This window comes from Ictidomys tridecemlineatus, chromosome 14 (assembly GCF_052094955.1).
Source record: "Ictidomys tridecemlineatus isolate mIctTri1 chromosome 14, mIctTri1.hap1, whole genome shotgun sequence".
In the NCBI taxonomy this organism is placed as follows: domain Eukaryota; kingdom Metazoa; phylum Chordata; class Mammalia; order Rodentia; family Sciuridae; genus Ictidomys; species Ictidomys tridecemlineatus.
In genome coordinates, this window is record NC_135490.1 from 49,729,893 (window position 1) to 49,755,044 (window position 25,152).

The following is a 25,152-nucleotide window of genomic DNA, read 5'->3' on the forward strand; positions in this document are numbered from 1 at the left end:
CTGTTCAAATAAAAATACTCTAATATCGAAGCCATCAGCCCAGATCCCAGCATTGCCTACTCAGCTGTCCTCCATCTCTTTATGTACTCTTATCCAGAACATCTGGGAACACCAGATCTTCAATTCCTCTTTCATTCATCCAAGGCAAGTTGAACAGGAATGAGAGGCAAAGGTGAGTCTAGAAAGACCAGAGCATCCACATTTACAGGAGACAAAATAAAAATGCCTGAGCCTGTAAAGCCTCAGGAGCAGGAGAGAGAATTTGAGCTCATGGGCTCAAGACATCAGAAAAACAGAATTCAAATAGTGGCTTGGCTACTCCCAAGCTAGATGACCTGGAGCAAGGCACCAAGTACCTAAGTAGACCTTATCTTCTTTACTGAAAATTAGGCATATGAACACTTAACATAGATGGTTGCTGTGAGGATTGAATGAGATAATGCACATAGGAAGCTAAATGTATTATGTGGCATACAAATAAGTGCTTAAAATATGTGAGTTTCATGTTTTGTTTTAGCATCACCATCATCATTCTTCCAAAGAAAGTTGGATCCTAACTAACCCATTTAACCTCCACCAGCCTCAACCAACTTATTCTTATCAATGGGCCCTTACTCCCCAAGGGTCACTAGTGCCCTTATTTCACTCATTAAGGTCAATAAAGCCCATAGGAGAGCCCTGTGGGAAGGCACTGTTACCTCATCCAAGCTGTTCTGCTGGCAGGGGAAGGAGAAGTTGAAACCCAGAGGCAGAGACACACCCTTCATGCCCATGTGCTCCAGAAAGTTAGTGATGCATTGGATGATGTGGTCAAAGAGCTGTGGGGAGAAGTTAGAGCACTAAGAAAGAGGCCCTTCACTGAGCATAATCTGCTCTAATGCCATCCATTTCCCTGCAAATTCCATGATTTTGTCATTTTTTAGTGCTGCGTAATACTCCATAGTGTATAAATGCCACATTTTTTTGAGAGCAACTAAGAATAGAGCAGGGAGGAAGAGCAGGAAGAAAAGATTGACATTAAACAGAGGCACGAGATGAGAGGGAAAGAGAGAGAAAAGTGGAATTGCATGGAAATGGAAAGAGACCCTCATTGTTATAAAAAACTACATAAAAGAGGTTGTGAGGGGAATTGGAAGAAAAATAAGGAGAGAAATGAATTACAGTAGATGAGATAGAAAGAGAAGATGGGGGGGAGGGGGATAGTAGAGGATAGGAGAGGTAGCAGAATACATCAGTCACTAGTATGGCATTATGTAAAAATGTGAATGTGTAACCTATGTGATTCTGCAATCTGTATTTGGGGTAAAAATGGGAGTTCATAACTCACTTGAAACTATTGTTCGAAGTATGATATGTCAAGAGCTTTGTAATGTTGTGAACAACCAATAAAAAAAAAAATTTAAATTAAAAAAAAAAAAAAAAAGAGGCCCTGGCCTAGATGGGCTACCCCCAACAAGACCTCAGTAGGAGCTCAAGGTTTCTATCCAGAAGAAATGAAAGCTCAGGCACAAACCCAGAGAGCAGCCTGGGCCTGGGGCCCACCAACCTTCTCCAGGTCCATGGGTGAACAAGGAAAGAGCTGTCATTGAAAGCAAGAAGCTTCCTGGGCCCTCCTGGAGGCTCCATGCTGCTCATCTCCTCGCCTGTGCCATGCATGACCTCCCGTGGGATGGATTAGATCTTGTTGTGCATCTCTACTCCTCACTGCTTCCCATTTCACACACGCACTAGCAGGACCTGGAAATTGGTTCCTACAAGGTCCAAGGCCAAGAAGTCTCCTTTCTCTGGAAAACAAATCCAAGGAGGTAATGAGCTGGGGTGACAAAGAGTGACAGTTTATGTACCTTCCCCTGACAGGGCCCACTCTACAGCTTCAGCAGCCTCAGGGGGTGATGGAGTGTGATCTCTATTTAATGATGAAGAAAAAAGATGCCCCAGGATGAGATCTCTGCTGGCTCCTTAGTGACTCTCAAATGAGTCCACATGCTGGGGGCCCAGAAGTCAAAGTGAGCACTGCAGAGCTCTGGGGATGCTGATAGAGTACATTTAAAACTATCTAAATATGCTATTTGTGCCAAATCAAATACCACCTTAGGTTAGATTCCAGACTAGAGAAGGAAAAAGAGAGTGTAATTCTTTAAGAGAATTAGAAGGAAAATCTTTTAAAATGAGAAAAACTTCCACCATTAGGCAATTTCAGCGTGCCACAAGCCTCACACGCAGTCCCCATCCAACACTTAGGCCATCCTAAGGGATACAGTTCATTCCTTTCTTATGGATGATCAAAATCTGGCTGAGATGGACAACATTACTTATGTAGAATCACATCAGTAGAAAAAGGGAGAAGGATCAAACCCTAGTCTCTGGAACCTATACTAACTGCTACATTGGCCTGCTCAGCAATCATTTTCTCTTATTTGGGAAAAGACCTTGATTTATTAGGTTACAAGACCTACAAGAGGGTTTATAGTGATGTTTTTCTGTAAAGGGACAGACAGGAAACATTTTAAGCTTCATGGACCACATAGTCTCACTGCAAACACTCAACTCTTCCAGGGTAGTGCAAATCAGTCATGAATGCTGTACAGACCAATGGGCTTAGCTGTGTGCTGGTAAAACTTTATTCACAAAAGCAGGCATACGCCAAACCTGGCCCAGGTAGTACAGTACCCGGACCAAGTGATGGTTGTGAGCAGTGGCTCTGGTACCTAAATTCCTGGATTTGAATCCCAGCTCTGACTTTTGCTAGTAGCGTGAACTTGGGCAAGTTTCTTAACTTCTCAGGCCTCTGTTTTTTGCCACATACAGCAGTTGGTTAATATACAAAAGTAACTACTAATCTTTAATAGCTAACAAATATTAAAGGAATTAATAGGCATTAAGTGTGTTGATACATAGTAGGTACCAGTAAGTACTGTTTGATTTTAGCTGAGGTATGTCTGGTTGACTCTAGTATTATAGTAATATAGCTTCAAAAACAGGTGGCAGTTCAAATGTCCAAGGCTAATGCTAACGGACCTCCCCAATCATCGATGCTAGGACAAAGGCCTGCCAGGAGAGCATCTCTGCTGCATACCTATGCCATCGGGGGTATCACACATGTAGGTGGGCAGCATCTTCACAGGGGAGATGGAGTGTGTCTCCTTGTTCAGACCTCGCTCCATTTGAAGCTTCATCCTTCTCTTGACCTCCAGAAACTGCTCATGGCTCAGTTTTAGAGGCTCCAGGGTCTTCTGGTGGGCTCTTTGTTGATCAGCCAGTCGGTAAGCCACCGCAGTCACCATGGCTGCCCCTTTGTTGCTGCCACCCTCAGAGCTGAGGAAGTGAATGACGCAGTCAGCCAACAGCCGACTTACAGCCTTGTGAAGACGCTTGGCAAAACTGTAGCTGCCCAGGTGAGATAAGAGACAGGTGTCCACAGTTAAGGTCAGTGGTATAAATGGTTGCACAATGGCTCACTGCTTCAGCCCAAAAGTTGGGCCTGCAAGAGCAGAGGCTGCCCTCAGCCTTCTCCCTCCACGTTTTCCCATGTTAGGAATCCCTGTATAAAACCTCAGATAACCGCCCTGGTGGGGTTTATTACCCACTGAAAGGAAAGGACACTTCTTGCAAAACACTGTTCCCTACGTGCAGTCACAAAAAATCTCCTCTGCCCAGGAGATTGCAATCAGCCTCTGCAGTCTAATAGAATCAGGTGGCTCTAACATTACCCATTTTTCATGTTCCATAACTCATTTTATTTGAAGATATAACTTCTTCTGCACTCTCACCTCTCTTTTGCCAATTTCTTCCAACCATCTCAAGGTATCTGAACAGCTAAAGATAACATGTTATGTTTGACAAGAAACTCTCCAGGTGATGACTGCTTTGAGGTATCGCTCTGGTACTCCAAGTGTGGTCCATGAGCCAACTGCCTCATTGGAGGCTGTGAGATGCAGGATCTCAGGCTCACCTCAGACCTTCTGAACCAGAATCTGCCTCTTAAGATCCCCATGTGATTCATGTGCACATTAACTAAAGTTTGGGAGGCACTGAGCTAGGAGATTAGGGGACCTCAGAGCTGAGACCTTCCACAGTGACCAGCTCAGTTAATGATGCCATATTTACCTAGCACTCATGTTAGGAGAAATTAAATGAGTGCAACAAGAGGCATCTTCCAGGTCCCAACTGAAACTTGAATATCTGGATATATATAACCCAAGGGATCAAAACATGCAGCATGGCATCAATTCAATACCCAAATCAGAGGCTGGTAACCCCCAGTACTGAGGTGGTCCCTGGCAGAATACATAGCACATATAAGAACCACCAAGAATCATAAGAGTAAAGAATGAAACTCTGTCTTATAAAGAAGAGCGTGGCCAAGAAGAGTACCCAGCATGCAGGGGAGCTCTGAGTCATCATCAGCCTTCAGAAATCACCTCCACCCACACCAGGAATGACATCCTCCAGTAGCCACTTGCTCCATTGGGAACTATAGTTCTACAAAGACCCCTGACACCTTGGGATGAAAAACAGAGCTGCCCGATGGAGTCACCAGGTCCCAGGTACTCTGGGACCTCCTTCACTCCTGGGCCCAACATGCTGACTCACTGAAGGTGTTTCTTGTAGACGGAGCCATCAATCCCAAAGGTGGAGCACACCCTTTCCTCACCCTTGCTCTCCTTGATATGCTGCAGCACAGCAGCCAGGGTGGCTGCACACAGGTTGGTTGAGCGTGTGGACACAATCTGGCAGATCCCTTGAGTGGCCACACAGTCCTCCTGCAATGGATTCAGACCCAGCCACACCATCACCTGGTAGGCCTTCTAGATGCCATCCTTATCGCTGGGAATGAGAAAGATAGTGTGTGTGCACTTGTCTGACCCACTGTGGCCAACAGGAGGAGGGTGTGGGTTGGCAAGGAAGCCCATCAGCTCCAGCAAACCCCATCTATCAGTGAGAACACAATTTCTCTTATGACCTTGCTACCTGTTTGTGAGCAGGGCGGGGACAACAAGGAGGGAATACAATGCAACATCGCCACCTTGAGGTATCTTTTCCAGACATCACTCTCTCTCTCTCTCTCTCTCTCTCTCTCTCTCTCTCTCTCTCTCTCTCTCTCTCACACTCACATACAGTGCTAACCTGGCTCATTTTTCCCCCAGTGAGTAAAACCAGTATTTCTTTTCTGTGTGCTAATATGAAGATAAGACCTGGTTCATGGACCTTCTGCACTCTTTGCATTTGCCATTTACTTGTCTTAGGGTAAACAGACAGAATCTCTGCCTCTATAAACAGTCACCTCTAAACATGTGCCAGCTGTGCTGCCCATCTGTTCTCTCTAAAGCAGCCAGAGTTTGTCTGTGTCTGAAGATGGTGGGAAAAGGTAGGTGATTTGACACCATAAGTGCCCTTCTCAGGGGAGCCAAATGCCTCACTAGATTGAGTACTACCATCCCCTTGGGGTGTAGCAACTTTAGCCACTGTTTAAAGGTTCCACTCAGAACAAAGTCCTTGGAATGCTTTCACTGCTCCTTTTGGCACTGAAATCACCTCCTCTCTCTACCTGGTTCCTCAACTAATAGGACCCCCTCTATTCACATGAGGAAATAGCAATAATGGAAAACTAGCCCCAGCTATCAGGATACTATGGGCCATCCTCACTCCCACCCCCGGGCTGGACTATGAGTGGGTAAATATATCTGTGGGCATCCAAGCACCTATTTTTCTGTTTTGAAGTAGGGCTCAGGGTAGTCCCTTTTGAGAACTGCTGATAAGAAAAGACATGTCAGAAATTCAGGAGAAGAACAAGGAGATAGATGCAAACAAGTGTTAAGGTGCCCCCGTTAATGCCTCTAGGATTTAACCCAGGGCAACAGCCCAAGTCCCTGCATGTGCAGGCCAACTGTTTCTAGAACCCCTGAGTCACTTCATTAGCATCAACCTCAAAATCCACAGGAGCACAGACAAGTAAGTAGAGTGAATTCACAGGCCCACCATGGGTAACCTTCAAGACCCTATTGTGGCCAGGTGACATGGCACATGCCTATAATCCCAGCAGCTTGAGAGCCTGAGGCAGAAGGATCATGATTTCAAACCCAGCCTGAGCAACTTAGTGAGGCTCTAAGCAACTCAGCGAGACCTTATCTCTAAACAAAATATTTTAAAAAGAACTAGGGATGTGGCTCAGTGGTTAAGCACCCCTGAGTTCAATCCCCAGTATCACCCCCCCCAAAAAAAAAGGCAATCATGTGGACCTCCTGCTCAAAGAGTCAAAAGCCAATTCCTCACCCATGTTCTCCAAATGCCTCTCCCCATAACCAGACACTCGGTTATGGGGAGAGGCATTGGGACCAGAAACTTACTCTTCAATATCTGAGACATCTTTGGTTTCAAAGCTGCCTGTGGTGAGCAGTTCTGGGCTGAGCTTCCCCTGGAACAGCAGCTCTTCCTTGGCCATCTTCACCAGGATGAGCCTTACCAGCTCCCCCATGTACATCCCACTGATCATCTTCTCAAACCTGCAGGGAAATACAGACCAAAGCAATAATACCCCCCCACCGTCCATGAATGCACAACTTTCCTAGGGAGGCAAGACACAAATATGTGAGATTCGGCATGCTTTAGAGGACAGTATGATTAAGGATTAACTTATTCAGGTGTGTGTCGACCTGACAGCTGGGGGGCTGCAGGAACTGCGGGATTAGGACTGACCCTCAGGCTGGTGAGTCTTGAACAATGGGAAAAAACAGGACTTAAACAGATGAAACAACCAAGTGTATAGAACATTCTGGACAGACTGAATTTTAGGTAATTTAATTTTGTGTAGGAGAATGTTTTTTAAAATTTCTTCTCTCAAAAAAAAAAAACAGCTTCTTTGAAATAGAATCTCACGTAGAGTCCCAATATTTTTTTTCAAGAGGAAAAAAAATTCAACCTGATTAAACATAGGCACAAGCCTCTTTAAGGAAATTTGTGGATTCCTGAGAAAATGGTGGGGTGAGGGGACAAGTTGGGGCAGGAAGATAGTGAGGCAAGATTACAAGACCAAATTAGAACAGCTCTCGAAGAGTCTGGGGGTAAACACAATGGAAGTTTCGGAGCAGGCTGGTGATAGAAGAAACATGTTTTAGAAAGGCAGAGATCAGCTCCCAACCTGAGGCAGTTTGGTAATTTAATTTTGCAGCACTAGGTGACACTGTTTTCTTTAGAAGTCTTTCCAGCGACGACTATGTGGCAGAGGAAACTCAATCTCTTTTGGGCAAAGAAGACCCATTGGTCTCTCAGAAAGCCTCTGGGTCTTAGAGAGAGGAGGCTCCTAGGACTACTGGTACTGTCTAGGACTGGCTTCAGTGACAAGGAGGCCCAGAGCAGGGGTGTGGAAGGGAGTTGGAAATTACCTACAAAGAGACAACTTAGGCCAAGTCGGAAAGCATTGGAGCTAAGGGACAGGTGGCAGCATTTGTTCCGAGCAGAAGGCACATTGAAAATGTCAAAGCACCAACATGAGCACCCGCCTTGGGAGTAACCTGGCTTCAACAGTGAGGATTCCACATCTTCACATGTGAAGCTAGTTGTATAGGAGCTAAGGGAAACACCCCCAGGGCAAGCGGGTCTCTACAGTGTGATGTCATCGCTCATGATTTTGGGGCTACCTCAGCTGACAATTTGAAAGATGACTTCCCAATCTTTTTTTTTTTTTTTTAATGGATAAACCAGGAATATGCTGTGAAGACCTGGCGAGGAATTTTGTCTTTTGATACTTCAAAGGGTACAGGGCTCTTTGGAATGACATGGGTATGTCTCATTAATGGAGGCAGGCATTGAGTGAGTGACTTCTCAGCTCATAAACCTCTGGCCACCTATAGCAGACACAACCGGTATGTTCCTAAGTTCAGGTAAATGGACTCACATTTCAACACGTAAAAAAAAAAAAAAAAAAAAAAAAAAAAAAAAGCTTATGACTTAATGAAACCAAGCTTTGAGGAAGAAAGGACTCCCCAGTAAAGCAAAAGGCTGCCCACCACTGACCTGATATATAGGGCTAGTTTTCCTTTCTAAGTCGAGATATGTGCGAAAAGACTTCCCAAAACAGTCCCAACACCAAGAAGACCATAGAGATGCTGCATTGCTCAAAATGTTTTGTAACTATGTTTAGTGCTTGTAGCAATCCAGTCTCAACATCTTCAGAGACATTTGGCAAACGTGAGAATGAAATAAGGTTGTGTAAGAGTCGAAAATAACATAAAACCAACTCTGACCTGGCTGGAGTGTAGAAGATTCAGGTAACAAAATGCTGGGGCATTTTATCCGATCTTCTTCGAGATTAAGGTTGGGCCACAGACCAGGGGTGGAGCCCAAAAAGGCTTCTGAGAAGCCAGCCTTTCCATAAGCCGTAGTCAGTCTTCAGCTGAAGCAGGAGGCCCTGGGACTCTGTGGGTTGGCAGTGAGCAGCCATATGATATAGCCTGGTCCTTTGTGGGGTGCAGTGGTTGAGAGCTACTAAGGGGCTTTCAAGAACTAGGATATGGCCTTCCAAAGTGAATGTGTTGAAGGATGATTGGGTTTATCACTCACACTGGTTTTAGAGCCCTCTCAGCAATTTATATTCCCAAATGTTCCCATAATTGGTGGGTGCCTTGGCAAACTTTGGGGGACAAAGTAAGACTACAGAGATGACCTGAAAACAAATGCCCTGTCCCTGAGCAGCCCCAACCTCAGTTCCCAACACACACCCCCAACCCCTCCCCGCAAAGGCCCACTCACAGTTGCTTCCCAGGGTTCAGTGAGCCCATGTCCATCTCTCGGTCAAACTCCGTGCAGATGTCATTGAGCACGCCATCGTCCCCAAAGGCCCCCCACTCCATGTTGATACACATCCGCCCCTCTTCGCCCTCCACAATGTCGATGTGGCACATTTCCTCCATGTAGCAGGCATTGCTGCCAGTGCCTGACCAAAGCAAGGAACTGCTCAAGTACCTCCCTATGCGTCCCTCCCCTGCCCCCATCTTCCTATCACGCTACTGTCCAAGGCTGCTCCATATTAGGATCCCTTTCTGAAGACTCCTGGACTACCCAATATATGATCCAGAACTCTACTACCCCCAGCTCCACAAGCCTTGGCTTGGCCCTCCAAAGAAACTACATTGTTATCTTCAAATATAACCCAGTCTACAGGTCACTCCCTTCTTTTCAGCCCACTCCCCCAACTGCACATCCAGCTCTCATACCCAGAGCTCACTCACCCACAATGAGACCAATCTCACATCTGGTCATCATAACCACAAGTCATCATGATCCCAATCATGTCATTCACCACAGCCACAATGTCAATATCAAAGTCCTGTAGGAATGAAATGGAGGGTTATGACCTTCACCATCACATAAGGGATGGATACAGGATGTGAAGATGGAAAAAGAGCAGCAAGACACCCAGCTCAAGTGCAACAGGCTTACTAACCCAACTCAGAGCCAAGGAAGGTTCGAGCTGGAAAGCTAGATCCACACCCAGGTGAACATCGGGCAACTCACTCCCACCCTGCTTGTTCTCATTGTGGAGAACCATTTTCCTGACACCAGCCCTGTGGTCTAGTTTGTAGCCATTACTGCACTAAGAAAAGTCAATCTTGTTGGCTTCTTCTACTTCTCTTTCTTCTCCCTCTAACCTCCCCTCTTCTTCCTTCTCTCTCCCTTTTTCTTTTTCTCTCTCTCCCTCCCACTCCTATGACAGAACTTTATCTTGTCCACTCTCGGCCCCATTGTACTGTCATGTCACCATTATGCCAACTTCCTTACTTGAAATGATATGAAGTCTTCTTCAGGACTGAAGGTTTTTTTCTTGCACCAAGACTAAGATTACTTTCCACCATGTTAATCTCAAAACCCCAAAGGCATCTGATCATATATAAAATTACTGGGTAATAGCAGAGAAGAAGAATACCTCCCCTTAAGCTCTACAAAAGCTTCTCAGGCTGAGTTTGAGCACAGACTTCAGAGTGAATCCCAAAGGGCCTGCACACCCGAGGTCCCACCAATCCACACTCACCCCTCTCTGCTGGATGGCCTTCCAGATCAGAGCCACCACGTTTTGCCTTTCACACCACTGGACTTGAAGCCCTTGGTCCATGAGACCAGGACACTCTACTACAAAACAACTAAGGAATGAATATTGATTTTCTACAATTTAAACACAGGCCACATTTTGCCAGGCATCATTAGTAGAGCTCTCTGATGCCCAGCTAAAGTCATGATTGAATTTGTAGACTGTCTCCTGACTAGCGGAGGAAAAAGAAACTCAGGATCCTCCCAGGTTCAGGAAAGGAGATCAAATGAGTGATTCCTTCAGGATTTACTACCTCTAAGAAATAGAAGGAGCAAACTTTAGACTTGCCAAAATAAGATATGTATATCCTTGAATCATTAATTCATGAAGCAACCTTCTTCCAAGACCTTTCATCAAAACACTCAGAATCAAAAGAGTTCCTAGCTTTTCATTCCTGTCGCCCTGGGTGGGATTGGGTCACTGTGCAATAGGTGTGAAATGCAGAGTAACAAAGAGCACCCACCTCCCCGATACTTTTTCACCTCTCAACACCTCCACACACGCACAGTCACCTGGAGCCCAGAACTCTAAATACTGAATCCTTAGCTATAAAATCCCTCAGTGTTACTGTCGATACCACAGCAACAGATGGCCACCACGGCGTTCTTCCCAGTCCTCCCAGCCCCAGAAGTGAAGCAATGCAGCAAGTCTTCTGAAGAACCCATCTTACTTCATCTAGTTTACTCTGGTGGCAGGTGAATGAGAAGGTAAAGCCCAATGGGAGCTTCTTGTCTTTAATTTGGAGCTTATCCATGAAGTTGGCCAGGCATTCAGCACTGTGGTCAAATAGCTAAGGACACATGATACAGGAAGATGAGCAGGCAGAATGGCAAAGAAATTAAGACCTTGGGCTCACAAAGGAATTAGTTGAATTTGTACCAGATCCTCTTACTCTCTGAGTCTTCATTTGCTTTTCATCGAAGAAATGGGAATGGTAACTAGACTGCCCATAAACAGTTCCCCAAATGATTAAAAGAGTCAATTCATATAAGGGCTTAATACTAGTTAGTACTCATTAAAAGCTGTCCTCCATTTAGACCATTTATCTAAACATCTGTCAAAATAACCCTGAGAGGAAGGGGTAAATTGTGGCCAAAGTTATCAGAATGTCCTCGCACGCCCTACAAATAGGACATCCTTTGGTGGCCCTGGCAGACCCCCCGGACACAAATGCCTAGCCAATTATCTTACCGGAAAGGAAAGTTCACTTCACCATCAAGTAGTACTTCAGCATCCCTGTTTCTTGTGACTGGGGGAGTGGTGGAACATTCTGTGTTGGCATTCTATGAACCAACTTAGCAAAAATGAGTAACTTTTTTCTATTTTTTCCTCTTTTCTAGAAAACTAATCACCTAGGGGCAATCCAAAGAAGTTATCTTTGTTTTCTACTTTCAAAAATGGAATACTCAGTTCTCTCTGAAGAGCAAAAAAGAATAGGGTTTTGTTGGTGGGCACTTTCACAACTGTGATCACACTGAGCAGGACCCACAGCTCCTCAGCCCTGGAGAAAGCTGCATTCACAATGAGCCAGGTTTTCAATCAGCCCCCCAAAGAGCCCCCTGACTTCCTTCTTGGCCATTCAGCACCCTCGAAGAGAAGTTGGTGACCTCCAGATGCTGAAAGGATGAGGCCAGAGGTTTGGGGAACAAAATATAAGGAAGAGGCTGAAGACATTCCAAGTGCAAGGTTAACCAGGTGGCAAAAATGAAAAGCTAAGTGGGGGAGGAAGAAGTGAAAAAGAACAACTATCTTTTCCTTTAATAGGAGAAGTAGAAAGTCACCTTCCCCTCATCAGCTCCCTCTCTAGATGGGAAGGCAGAGAAGAAAGGCAGTGAAGATGCTTTAACTAATGCCCTGCCCAGAAAGTAATCACTGGCCATCTGGGGCTATTTCAATTCATTAGAAAATAATAAAAAATAAAAAAATAAAAATTCAGCTCTCCAATCACAGTAGCCCCACTTCCCAAGTGATTAATGCCTCAAGAGGCTGACAGCTACAGAATCATGCAGGCCAGATAGAGAACAGTTCTACCTCTGCAAAAAGTTCCCTTGGCCAATGCTGGTCTCTATTTTGTATTTTATTTAGAGACAAGGTCCCACTGAGTTACTAAGCACCTCACCTTGCTGAGGCCGACTTTGAGCTCACAATCCTCATGTCTCAGCCTCCTACCTTTTTTTAAAGTGGAGAAGAGGAGACCATCTGCTTCCTTGAACTGGAAGCCTAACCCCTTTTCTGTTAGCAGAGGACCTACAGATAAGATGCTGAGAGAAAGAGCTAACATCTTCCTGCTATAAAAAAGCTCAAAGGGCATCACTGTGAGGAGTTTGAAAGTTTTTCTTTTCTTTTTTGGTCTAAGGATCCACTCACTCACCTTCCCACAAGATACACCTTAAGTGATTGTAAGTGGCTATTATTCAGGTTTATGACCTACTGCTTTGAAATGGAAGTGACGTGGCAGAACACAACTTCCTTTTTGGGGAGATAAAACTCTTTGCACTAAAAATCATTTTGACTAGTGTATCAGTAAGAAGGTACTGGGAATTTATTTAATACATCCCATATTTTCTCTCTTATCAACTTCCCCAATAGAAGAGCAGAATTGCCTCTAGAATCTTACACAGGGACCCACTCTGCCCAGGTTGAGAGTTCCTAAAGAAACCTCTGCAAGTTTGGAGTTTGGTAAATTGGTCTTGGTTTTAACTAAATTTGCATTTTAAAAATCCATTTATTTTCCTTTACTTAAAATACTCATACATAATACCCCAAGAGGGGTGTAGGAAAAAAACAGCACCATTAATTTATAACAATAAAATAACCCCTTAGATTTCCTTTCAGTATTTTTTTCAAATACTTTCTGTCATTTTAGATATATAATATTATTTCACTTGCTTAGGGCAAAATCAACACCCATAATTTCTCCTAGTTTTATTTCTGTTCCATTTTTATATAGTTTTATTTTCATTGATTCCAAACCTTTCTAACAACCCAAAAGTTTTTCATTTCCATGTAGGTCTCATACTCTTTGGTTTTTGTTTATTAATCTGGGCTAAAACATTTTGCCTATGTATATACATGAAGAACAGAAACTAGATGGTTTAAGAGATTTCCAGGTAAGCTTGTCAAGGAAAATTTCACTCAGATCATAAATGTTTGAAATGAATTCTCTTTCTGGATTGGCAGAGATACTCCACTTTGTCTGCTGGAGTCCCACACCCTTGCCAGGCCCTGAGGAGGACTCTATAAGGACTGTGAAGTCTTTATGCCCCTCATGGTGAAGGGTTAGCAATAGGCTACAAAGATGTGATGTGTCAGATGACATAAAAATCCACCCAACACATCTTCAGCGAACTGCAAGCACAGCCAAACTTCAGGTGTGATTTTTGGTTTTGTCTTATTTACTTGATTCTCAAGTATTTACAATCTGAGGGATAAGGCTCAGAGTGGGTGAGGGAGGCAATGGGAAGAAAAGATGACTACATCCCCCATGATGGCCACAGCATCCTGGAGCAGAGTACAAAGAAGTATAGAAAAATAGTTAAGAGTGCCAGTTTATGGGCCAGGTTGTGTGAAATACTTAATATGCATCCTCCTCTCCTCTAATCCTCACCACAGTTTCCATACTCTCATCCCTCTCTTCAGATGAATACACTGATGCTCTGCCAGGTGCCATCATCACTTGCCCCAAATCCCTCAGCCAGATTGCCTGAACACAGGGGCCCAACCTCCTCAACACAACAGCATGGCACAGGTAAATGGGGAGCCAGTGGAAGAGACTCACCCCTCTGTGTCTCCCTGACTTTATGCTGGAGTCATGTGACACCCTCCACAGAGATAAAATGCCCACAATCCCAGTGACCCAGGCTCCTTCTCAAACACCAGCATTCAAGCAAGGAAAATAGGTTTACCCTCAAGGCCACTCCCAAAGTCAAATAAAGGATCTAAAAAATACCTTCCTCACTTGCTCTGCTCATAATCAGGAATTCCTTTCCCAGGAGTGGCCTGGTTTGGTAGAAGGAACAGGGAACAGAATTCTGAGGGCTGACACCTCTCCCAAGCCTTAGGCCAAAGACGTGATAATACTAAAGAGCATTCTACTCCATTTCTCCTCCATGCATTCCTTTTATTATTGAGCACCTGCTGCATATAAAATGTGGCAGGAAGAGCCAGGCTCTGGCCAACAGGGATCCCTACAGCTGTGCTAGTGTCCAGGAGTGTTTTCATGATAGTGTCTCCAATCTGAGAGCAGTGGGAGAAGGTGCAGAAAGGACATCTCAAGGAAGGCATTCGTAGACCCTGAGAGAGAGGCCATATCTGAGTGCCACAGCCTCACATGATGTCCTCAGGGATGGCGTAGATCTGGTTCTCCATCTCAACATTCTGGAGCTCATTGTCCGTTACTCTCACACGGAGCACACAGAAGTTGGTCCCTCCAAGATCCAGAGCCAGGAACTCTCCGTGTTCTAAACACAAAGAAGGGGACACTGTCAGTTTGGGGAAGACAAAGTGAAACTGCCTCACAGAGACCAATCAAGACTTCAAACCCCAAGTCCCTTCATGGACACTGGCCATCTATAGGTGACTGCATGGCCAAGGGATTTTACTTCTTTTCTACACACAGTTAGATTTGATCTTCTTAATCTTAAGTACTTTTATAATTTCCTTTTACAATTCACATCAACAATGAGGCATTTTCACATCCAACAATAGGGTGCTCAACCCCTCAAAACTGACTTTCCTAAGGGATTTTTGCAAGTCCTAATGGAGCATATGGACCCCAGCAAATCCTGTGCCAGGCATCCAGGCCTCAATTTTGTTTTTAAATCTTCAGAATATCCAGAAGGTCTGAGCCCTGGACCTGTGCCAAATTGTGACCACCATACTGCCTAAAAATGTTTGCATGCTACGATGGCGATCTCTTACTACAGAATCAGAGTCACATGATGGAGGAGAATGGAACAACTGTCTATGAACTCAGTGGCCTAACAAATAAGCCAACCAGGTGCCCCTAGAGGATCTCAGGCTTATTAGAGTGTGGGAGGATGCTGACCCCAGAATGTGAAAGACATGAGTTAGGCCACCCAGCTGCTCCACTCAACCCCCAGAGCTGTGAAGGAGTCAGAAAGGGGACAGTAGGTCTCTAAAACTTCCCACAGACACAAATGGGTCAAATCTTCACGTGCACCAGAAAGGCAGAGTTCCTTCCCGACAGGAAACAAGCAGTGCAGACAGGAAACATTCAGATTCTGGATAATAATACAGCCGGCCACGGGGAAGTGGCCCATTGTATGGCACAGAATGAAAATGCTGAAGAGGCGCAGAGCCCAGATCCAGGGCTGGGAAAGAAGGAGGGCTCACGCGCAAGTGGCCTCCTCAACCCATAATGGCTCCTTGAGTCTTCTGCTGCCCTACCACACAGCATTGTTTCTGGAAGGATACAGGGTAATTTCCTGGGAAACACTAATTGACATGTTTGTCAACACTTAGCCTCTTTCTCAGTGGAAGCCAGCCGCTGAAATAAGGTGCAATGATGTGCTTGCTAGATGAAATGAAGGGCTCATTCTGTGCCCAGGTCCTCTCAACACCTTCAGCTCTATGGCCCTGAGAAAAGCTAAATCTTGCCAACTCCCTGACAACACTACCACAGAGCCTGAGTGCAAAAGGGAAACTGGGAGCAGACAAAATGTACTGGAGATTTCTCAGGATTCACCTGTACACAACCTGCTGTCAGGAGGTATGACACTGGTAGACAGGCTCTTCTGCCCATGTTACCTACATGGAGAATCCTGGCGCAAACACTTTTCATCAAAGACTGGTTTCTGAGCCTCTGAGCCTCAGCTGCCTCATCTCTAAAATGGGAATAGCATACTTCATGGGATTGTGAAGGGAAAAAATAGATGTTATGCCCCCAGCACTGTGCCAAGAACTTAAGGAATGCTCACTAGGTCCCAGATATGTCCTATCCAGGCTCTCAGAAAACACTGCCCCACACGTATGCTGAAGAGTCTCCCCGGCCCATGATGGCAGAGAAAACTATAGACATCTGTCCAAGTCACTGGAAGCAGCTCCAGTGACTTCAGCATTCCTCCTGAGGACTAATTTTCCATTCCCTGCTGGCATCTGGAGGCAGCCTCATCACACACTTCAGCTGCCAACTCACTAAAGCAACCACCCGTCTGGGGCGGTTTTGCCCCCTTCATGGCCATGGGTGACTTTTCCAGACACTCTTGTTCTGAGCCTCCCCTGGTAGTGGGACCTCAGCCAGATTCTAGGAAACACTATGTGGTAGTTGTCATGAGGGATGAAAAGGAAAATCAAAGATGAACTGCCTCATCAGCACTCTGAGGCCCAGGGCACACATGATCCGCTGAATCAGTGACCACGGGGACGAAGCAGCCAGGGCTGGCCCTGGTTCCAAGGCCAGCCCAGCTGGATTCACTGCAGGGGCACAGCTCCATCAGGAATGTGGTTTTGCCTTATTTTCTGTTGGGCTAAAGGAAACCACAAATATAAAGTACTGTCAAAAATTCTGTTCTAAGAAGGAAATGTCATCCCTTGCTTTCCTCACAACAGGCTCATCTGGAGCAGACATCTCTCTTCATCCTTCCACATTTCTACTCCCTGTGACCCCTCCACAAACAGCATGATCCCAACTATCACAGCCAAGGACTACTTCTGAGTCCGGAATCTGAGCCAGCACAATGACTCCATAAATTCTAAGGTGTTCTCTTCATGACAGTAGACAGACCCTTCTTCTAGTGCCCATATCCACACCATGCATGACAGTCCCCCATGGTTCAGTGCTGGACCATACAGACAGCAGACAGACCTTGTGAATTCTAGCTCAGCGAGCGTATTGCCCTCGTGGCATGAGCACACAGTGTCCCATGTTATGTAGCAATCAATCTTTGCCAATCTGCTAAGTCAAAGTGATATCTGATTTTTTAAAACTTGGTTTCTTTCATTGGTATAAAGTTAACTTTTTTTTTTTATTGTTGGTCATTCAAAACATTACACAGTTCTTAATACATCATCTTTCACAGTTTGATTCAAGTGGGTTATGAACTCCCAACTTTACCCCGTATACAGATTGCTGTTTCACATCAGTTACACTTCCATTGATTGACATATTGCCTTTCTAGTGTCTGATATATTCTGCTGTCTGTCCTATTCTCTACTATCCCCCCTCCCCTCCCCTCCCCTCCCCTCCCCTTTTCTCATCCCTGTTTAATGTAAATCTTCTTCTCAAGCTCTTCGTCCTTACCCTGTCCTTGTTTACTCCCCTTATATCAAAGGGGTCGAATGGACTTTCTTTTTCTGTGAATTATCTGTTCATGACTTTTTTTTTAAGATAGTCATAAGTATCTTCAGATGCTAAAGAAACTCTTTGTATAGTAAAGAAAACAGCTTTGATGATTACATATTTGCACTTATTTTTCCCTAGTTGGATGTTTATCTTTTAATTTGATGCATGCTATTTTCACCCATGAAGAAAGATTTTATTTTTTATATTGTCAAAATATTCATACTTTGAAGATTTTTAGTGTCCTATATCTAAAAATTCTGAAGAATAAAGATTGTATTCAGGGGCTGGGGATGTGGCTCAAGCGGCAGCGCGCTCCTCTGGCATGCGTGCAGCCCGAGTTCGATCCTCAGCACCACATACCAACAAAGATGTTGTGTCTGCCGAGAACTAAAAAATAAATATTAAAAATTGTCTCTCTCTCTCTCTCCTCTCTCACTCTCTCTTTAAAAAAAAAGATTGTATTCAGTTACCTCCCTTTCTAGATCTCTCCAATTCCTGCTAAACATGGTCACAACTATTCTGATGTAAGGAGGCAAGGGATCATCAAAGGTTTCTTTAATCACTGAGCCCCACAATTGCCAGTTTTTTTTTAACAAGGTCTCTCTAAGTTGCTTAGGACCTTGCTAAGTAACTGAAACTGACCATGAACTTGCAATCCTCCTGCATTAGCTTCCCAAGAGACTGAGATTATGGACATGTGCCACAGTGCCCAGCTAAAATTCTTCTATTATGATCTTTTTGAAAAATAAAATCCAGGACCTTATCTTCACTTCTCTTACCCCTAGCACAGAGTTCAGACTTATTACCATTTGGATGGTTATGCTAAAAAGAAAAAAAAGACAGAGGCAGGTGATAGGGAGATTTAGTAGACTGATGGTTCAATGGTAGATATCTTTAACAGGAGAGACACTGAAGTAAGCAATGTGCTCTTTCTTTATAAACATGTCACTGATCTTCAACAACTCATTTAGGCACCCTAATCCCAAGTTGCAAAGGAGAAAACCAGGCTCAGGTCCAGTCATTCCAACCAAGATTCAAATCCAGGACTAGCAAAGGTTTCTGCTGCAATGAGCAAGAAGGCTGCTCATAGGAAAGCTGTAAATCTTCAAATAGGGAATTCTTCACTAACTACAGCAATTTTTAAGACCTTGAGGTGACAGCAGGCCCCAAGCTGGCCTGGGTGACAAAGGAAATGATGCTGTGTCTCAGAAGCTGAATCAGTTGGTTAAGGTTATTTGGGGGGTAAATGAGAGCTAGGAATGGAAACCAAGTCCATCTGTCTCTAAAGTATGTGCTTTTCCCTTGCTACTACACCCTCATCTTTCATGGTTTCTGGAATCCATAAAGTAGCAAGGAAGAAAGCAGACACATTAAGCTTTTATCAGTAATCACAGCCCATATCCCTGGGTTTATTAGACGGCTATATCCTCTCAGACTGGACCTTCCATATTGAGTGGAGGATGGGACAAGTGAGGTGGCAGGTACATAGCCATTAGCAATGGGTGACACACCCTTCTCTACAGTGGGACTCAGAACTTACTGATGCAGGCTTTTTTTTCTTTTTGGTAGCCACAAATTGATGCTCTCTTCTATACAATTATATCAAACCATTGTTTCCACCTTGTAGGACACTTTACAAGTCCTCTCTGCTGAAGGACTCCCCACTCTGGCAAGAGAAGGGGCACCAAAAGAGGGGTGGGAAGGAAGACACCCAAAGAAATGACACTAGTCTCTAGCTAAGAGGAACTGGAGATAGGAGTGTTGGATGGTGCCACCCTCCATCAAATTGCCCAAAGGTGAAAGTTGAAGAGGTGCCTTCTGGCAGGGTTTGTTTGCTGACTCATTTCTCATCCTGGACTACGGGCAGCCCACTTTCAGTTCCCCTCTTATCAGATACATAAGGTCAGCAAGATAAAGGGGTTTTAATTTCTCCTGGGAACTCACCTGTCACAGGGAAACCTCGAGGACTGAATTGACATTTGATTAACCACCTGACCATGATGGTTAATGTCACCTTAGTTGATATGACATAACTAATTTATTTGGTGCCACCACTCCAGCATCGTTAATATTGTGTACTAACAGGTATCTAGTCCTGGCAATGTCTGAGTTATATTTTTTCCAACAGGGTCTATTTTTAATCTTTAGGTACTTGTCACTCATTAAAATAGATCACCACCTGTTCCTTTCAGGCACTCAGAGCAGAGTGCCAGTCAGTGCTCTAAGCTCTTGCAAACAGTTTTGGTTTTGTTTTATATTTTTAAGCAGCAGTGCCCTTCATCTGAGGCAACTGTGTTAACAAATGGTAGTGCCCTGGTTGAGGCTGGAGCAGAGTCCAGCCCCTCACTCCCCGGCCTCAGGTAATTAAAGATACTTCAGACTGCAGGAGTCCCTTTCCTTCCTTTTATTCTTTTTCCTAGTTCCATTTATTTATTTATTTATTCAAATTTATTATACGTGACAGCAGAATACATTCCAATTCATAGTAAACATATGGAGCACAATTTTTCATTTCTCTGGTTTTACACAAAGTAGAGTCACACCATTTGTGTCTTCATACATGTACCTAGGGTAATGATAATCAACTCATTCCATCATCTTTCCTACCCCTAGGCCTCCCTCCCTTCCCCTCCCTCCCCTTAGCCCTATCCAAAGTTCCTCCATTTCTCCCATGCTCCCCCTATGCCTATTATGGATCAGCATCAAGAAAAAACATTATCAAAAGAAAACATTTGGCTTTTGTTTTTTGTGGATTGGCTTACTTTACTTAGCATGATATTCTCCAACTCCATCATTTACCTGCAAATACCATGATTTGATTCCCAGGACTCCCTTTTCACCTAGTGTTCCCAGAGTGCTAGGCATCCATGAAGATGGCAAGGTCTGACCTTAATGAAGGTTAAGGGAGGTTAATTAAGATACGGTTCACAGCCAGGTACAGTGGCACACGCATATAATTCCAATGACTGGAGAGGCTAAATAGGAGGATCCCAAGTTTGAGGCCCTAAGCAACCAAGTGAGACCCTACCTCAAAACAAAAATAAAAAAATAAAAAAGGGCTAGGGATATGGCTCAGTGGTAAATTGTCTCTAAGTTAAACATAAAAAAGATATAGCTAATGTCCTATACCCTCACTTCCAATTTCTATTTCTTCTCAGTGCTTCTGTCTTTTACATAGGGCTCTATTCCATAAGATTTCAATTGATTAAATTTGAGACTGGGGTCCACAACTGAAAAATTGGAAAAAAAAATTCATTTAAAGAAATGTTTGAAAAATCACTATCTTAATAAACAAAAAGTGAATTTGTGATTGAATCATCTCACAAAGTACTTTCCATTCTGCCATTAGTTGTTTTGCCAATGATCATGGGAGAAATTATCTTCTTAGCTGTCTGGTGCTACATGAACCCCAGTACCAGAGCCAACAGGGAGAGAGGAAACAAGTATCGAAGGAAGGATTATTGCTGCTATGACAAGGAAGGTTTCTTGGGAGGCAACAAAAGACAGCCAGGATTTAGTGAATATGAAGTTGCTAGACAGAGAAAAGGGGACATGTAGATGCAGTGGCCATGTGTGGGAGTCCATGGCATGTCCACATATCCAGAAGGCAGGACAGCAGATTGGGTTAACTATACAAGATGGCTCTGATTTGTGGCTTCCAGAAAATGATATTTCCGAAGTGTGTCCTTATGACACAAGGCTTATATAACATGGCTGCAAGCATGCAGCAAATGCCATTGCCAATAACTTGGTTCTTCACCAGGTCAGATTTGCATTTTCACTGTAGTTGGGGGGGAGGTAAGGTAAGGGAGGCTGGCTAGAAAGCTGCCATGAAAGTCCAGCTAAGTAGCAACAAAGGCCTGGGTCCCAGGCCATGCAGATGGTTGGCTATCCCATTTGCCAGGATGGAAGGATTTCCTATGACATGAACTAAGTGGTAAAACTGGGGGAGTCCCAAGCACATCAGAATGGTTGCACTGCACCAGATCCAACCATAGTCTTCCAGCTCTTCCTCTTCACCCAATGCCTAACCATATTAACCTATATTAGAAGGGGGGGCTTTTTATACAAAAAAGTGCTGAAGTAGTCCTGATGAATATTTGGATTGAAACACGTGGAAAATAATGGTTGAGGCCCAATTCTCTTTTGTGTTGCACTAATATTAATGCAGAGACCATTAGGATCAGCACACTAGTTGAGCTGAATAAAGATGACCAGTTTCTAAGAAAATCAGAATTTATATAATACAGGACCTTTTAGACCACATCAGGTTGACTCCTTTAGAAAGCAAATGTGTAAGCCATGCAGCTCACAAGACATGACATGGCTTATTCACATTCCACATGGCTTGTGAGGCCTCTGTTTGGCAGCAGAAGACCCTCAACACTGGCTCCCACAGAAGAGATTGCTGCAGTCCAATATCGGGATTAGAAAAGTGTAGTAAACTATGGTTTGAAAGCAATTTTGAAGAAAATTGCATTCTATTTGTTTCCAGAAAAAAAGACAGTAAGGAAAATATGAGTGAAAAGTCCTTTTCCATGAACTCCTCTTTGTTTTGCTTTGTGAGCATAGTCTATAAAAGAAAATAGAATTCTGACTGTGAGGGGAAATCTGGAACTCCAGTGATTGTTATAGAAGGATAGGAAATGTTGACACCAAGAGTATGCTATGAAATATTTAGCATAGGATTTCCTACTTCTTTGAGAGAAGGCTCTGTGGTAAACAGAAAATGCTTGTCAAATCTTTTGTTTTGGTTTCATTAAGGCTAGAGTTTTATTTGATGTTTGAGATCCATTGTGCTTTGAAATATAATATTTTTAGCATCCCTGCCATAGGTTTATATTAAAGGCGATTTAAGTACTGTGGTGGGCTTACATACATTGCTTCTTCTATTTTTTTTTTAAAGAGAGAGTGAGAGAGGAGGAGAGAGAGAGAGAGAGAGAGAGAGAGAGAGAGAGAGAGAGAGAGAGAGAATTTTTAATATTTATTTTTTAGTTCTCGCCAGACACAACATCTTTGTTGGTATGTGGTGCTGAGGATCGAACCCGGGCCGCACGCATGCCAGGCGAGCGCGCTACCGCTTGAGCCACATCCCCAGCCCACATTGCTTCTTCTTATGGGAAACATTTTCTACCAAAAAAATTTAAAAATGGCCAATAGTCTTTAATAGGGAGTTTTATACATCATTGAGTGGAGGCTTTTTAAAAATGCTTTTATTCAAACACATCTTTTATTTAAAATATAGAAATGACTGGCTTTGTAAAGCCAGTCATGTAAAAAAAATTCAGACACTTTAAAATAAAAGTAAACAGATCACTCACGTTATATTTCCTACAAAAATATTTTATGTACCATTATATTTAGAAAAATACAAAAGAATCAAGTTATTTTACATACATATAAATGTTAACCTTAGATAAAACTTAGATACATATATACATTTATACATAATGTTCTAGAGTGCACATGCACACACACATTCTAAAATATATAAAATATTTGATTGACTTGGAGAAAAATTCCAGAAAGTATCTGGTATTGATATTATTTAATGAACTTTCATGGAAAAGTAATTACAAAATCATATCTAAACTTACGAGAAATAGTTTTATATGTTATCTTTCTCCCAAGAAAATAAGTTTTCAGAGATTTATCAGAGGATAAATAACCTGTCATTACTCAAAGTCTTATCATACATTCACTACTTTTCTTATTTCTAGCATGGATTCTCCCTCTAGTACTTAAGACTACTTTCTTCATTTGTGCATTTAGTTTTCCACTTCTACCTATTTTGATTTACTTTCTTAATAATGCTTTGTATTTTGTTTTTCTCTCTCTCACTCAAAGAATAGATTTAAATGAGAGAATATATTACTTTTTTAACAAATGAATATATTTTAGTTGCTTCAAACACATTTGCTTTTTTTCATAATATATTAGAGTTATTTTGGGGTATAACAAACTCCACAATGGAATATATAAAACATTTTCAACATATATAAACATGCTTTTTAATTTTTGTTTTTGTTTTTAAATATTTTATTTCCTCTGAATTTGCTCAGTCTTTAATAAAGTAATTTTTAAATTTTATTCTAATTTGTTATATATGACAGTAGAATGCATTGTAATTCATATTACACATATAGAGTACATTTTTTCATATCTCTTATACACAACATAGAGTCACACCATTCATGTCTTCATACATGTACTTAGAATAATGACATCCATCTAATTTCAACACTTTCCTATTCCCATGCTCCCTTTCTTCCCCTTCCTCCCCACTGTCTTATCTATAGTTTGTCTATTCCTCCCATGCTTCTCCCTCCTTTCCATTACATATAAGCAATTTTATGTCAGAGAAAACATTTAGCATTTGGTTTTGGGGGATTGGCTTACTTCACTTAGCATAGTATTCTTCAATTCTATCCATTTACCTGCATATGCCATGATTTCATTGTCTTTAATGATGAGCAATATCCTATTTTGTATAAAAATAACATTTGCTTTATCAATTCATATACTGAATGGAATCACAGAATTCTAAAAGAATGTAGCTACAAAAATGTTTACAGTAGCACAATTCAAAAAAATGCTTTTAACTATCAGATTGTAAATGCTTTTTTCCTAAAAATCTGATAAAAAGTTATAAAAATTCTACTTTACATGGTTTCTATTGAACATTGTGGATGTTGAAGGTGTTGAATATTTTCCTATATATTTGTCATCAGAAGTACTATTATTTCTTCTAATAAAATGTTGCTCAATTGAAAATATTAAATGGAGAAGCCAGTAAAGTCATAGTCTTGCCTCATAATTTATTAGGTGTAAGACTTTGTGAATATTGTAGTATTTTTTAGGTGTAAAACCTTAGCTATATTTCATTTTAATCTTAAATTTTTCTCACTTAATAACTTTATAAACTATGATATATCACTTCACTTAAACCCTGGGAATCTCAGGTTGATTATCTGCCAATCATTAGTAATTGCTCTCAGATTTTATTGGAAAATTTGAACATGACCAATATTGTTTACTTATAAGTTCTAAAAAATTTTTCAGAGTTCCCTAAAGTAAATTAGCCCTTAAAAACACCAAGTGCTGTCTACAATATAAATATGTAGTGGTCATAACTTTTGAGATCAGAACTAAATGAAGCATGGTTTGTATACTCCATCAATTTAAGTTTTATATACAGGAAATAAGAGAATGTTTTTATACCATGAAGAAGATCTCATAGCAAGACAGGTAGACCCTGCAGTCACTTATCTCCATGAGTCTCAATGTCACATCTACTTATCATATCCACTACATTTGCAAAAAAAAACTCATTACATCAAAACTGGTATATAAGATATAACCTCACTAAGAGTCTCACTAAGCACAAAAATTTTTGAACACCATACAGGACCAGATCAAACAGAAACTGCTTGCATTAAGAACTGTAACCATCCTGGTGATGTAGCTGAACCCAAAGAAAAATCAAAGCATGAGTATTGCAGTTTAGACATAAGTGTGTAAAAGACTTAACTGTTCTAAGTCAAGGAAGCAATGTAGACCATAATTGTAACTATGTACTTATAAATCACAATTTTGAACAGAAGGACAGAAAAACAGGCAGAAGAACAGAATTTTAAAAAAAGGATAGAGTTTTAAACTCATAATAGAAGGCTTGACAATCCTTACCAAAGGGGTCAAGATGTTCCAGAAATTGTCCTTTATGAAGATAATTTGTGGAAGGAGTGAGTTTTGTTGTTGTTGTTGT

The 25,152-nt window shown here is 42.5% G+C and overlaps 1 pseudogene; it reads right to left on the minus strand.

Moving 5' to 3' along the window:
• LOC144370526 (hexokinase-2-like) overlaps nucleotides 1–25,152 on the minus strand; it is a 100,830-nt pseudogene that overhangs the window by 26,158 nt on the left and 49,520 nt on the right.